Below are 1,373 nucleotides of genomic sequence, written 5' to 3' on the forward strand. Positions count from 1 at the left end.
TGACTGCCTTTGGTGAAAGAAACTTTACAAAGGTGATTGAGGTTAAACAAGGCTAGTCCAGAATCTAATATGATTTATTTCTTCATTAAGAAAACAAAAGTTGGGATGCAGAGGGAAACCCCAAAGAAGGGGTATTAGGATACTGTGAATGATGGGAATCCACAGACCTCAGAAGAAATAACTTCACAGTCCTTGGCATTGATTACCTTCCTTAGAAACAAGAGCCACAAATCCAATGATCAAGATAGAACTGGTTAAGTTATATCAACAGTAGGAATTCACCACAACTTCCTTTAAGTCTCTTTCAAAAACTTAGGAACCCATACCAAGTAGGCAATCAGGAGCCTCCCATCCATCATGATGACATCATCATTGGGAATTTCAATAATTAATTCTTTTTTTTTTCCTTTTTTTTTTCTTTTTTATTTCTTCACGTCAGATGGATAATGTGCCCATGTCGTAACAAGGTTTATGGGGGACACGTGTTATGCAATGGTGTGAACATCCAATCATCACGCTTTATGAACCAGAAAGGATCTCAATAATTAATTCTATTGAGTGTTATCCATTATTTATTATTATATGCCAAGGCTTTCCAAAGAATTTTAAACTTCTTCCATCTAGTGTTCGTTTAAGCTTCTCAAACCCTAAGCTGCATGATTAGTAACTGAAAGGGAGAATTCTAATTTGATTGTTGAAAGTCAATAAAATAATTAAAATAAATGAGGCTTATTGTAGAGCTTGCCCTGGAGGTTTACCGTTTTAGAAAAGGATTGTTTCATCAAGAACAGAAACCCTCAGAACATTCAAGTGCTGTTTACAAAACTAATAACTGATAATTAAAATACTTTAACAATGATTTTCAGGGATTTCAAAACAATTGACTTTTTGTATGTTATGAATTTCTGTCACCCTACTAAAAGAGAAGTAAAATTGGAAGGACGTGATTTTGTTTGGCATTGAAATGGGACTTCATAATGTTATTAATTGAAGGTTCCTTTTTTTTTTCATCCTTTTAAAGTCAGGGAATGTGAAGACAAAACATAAGCCAGTGTGTGTGTGGCCAATCACTTGATTATATAAAACTGAGCTTAAGGAGTAGTGATTAGTGATTGATCAAATGACTAAAGGGAAGGACACAGAAATAGTAACTATATGCTAATATAAAATTTATATATATATACATATACATATACATATATACATATATATATATATAAAACCTAGGCAAATAATTTATAATCATAGAGTGCAGAACAACATAATGCTAAATTATTCACCAGGATTAATTATCATCTGATGTGTTGTCTACATAATGATATGAAGAAAGGAAGGTGAAAGACTTTTACAGGATATCTGAACCATAAAATGAA

At 32.5% G+C, this 1,373-nt stretch overlaps 1 non-coding gene across 1 annotated transcript; it reads right to left on the reverse strand.

Moving 5' to 3' along the window:
* Positions 1-433: 433 nt before the first annotated feature.
* On the reverse strand, positions 434-537 carry LOC116094613. Its single transcript, XR_004120231.1, has one exon. It is a non-coding gene; the product is annotated as a small nucleolar RNA U13 (small nucleolar RNA).
* Between the last annotated feature and the right edge of the window lie 836 nt (positions 538-1,373).

This window comes from Mastomys coucha, unplaced genomic scaffold (genome assembly GCF_008632895.1).
Source record: "Mastomys coucha isolate ucsf_1 unplaced genomic scaffold, UCSF_Mcou_1 pScaffold16, whole genome shotgun sequence".
Lineage (NCBI taxonomy): Eukaryota > Metazoa > Chordata > Mammalia > Rodentia > Muridae > Mastomys > Mastomys coucha.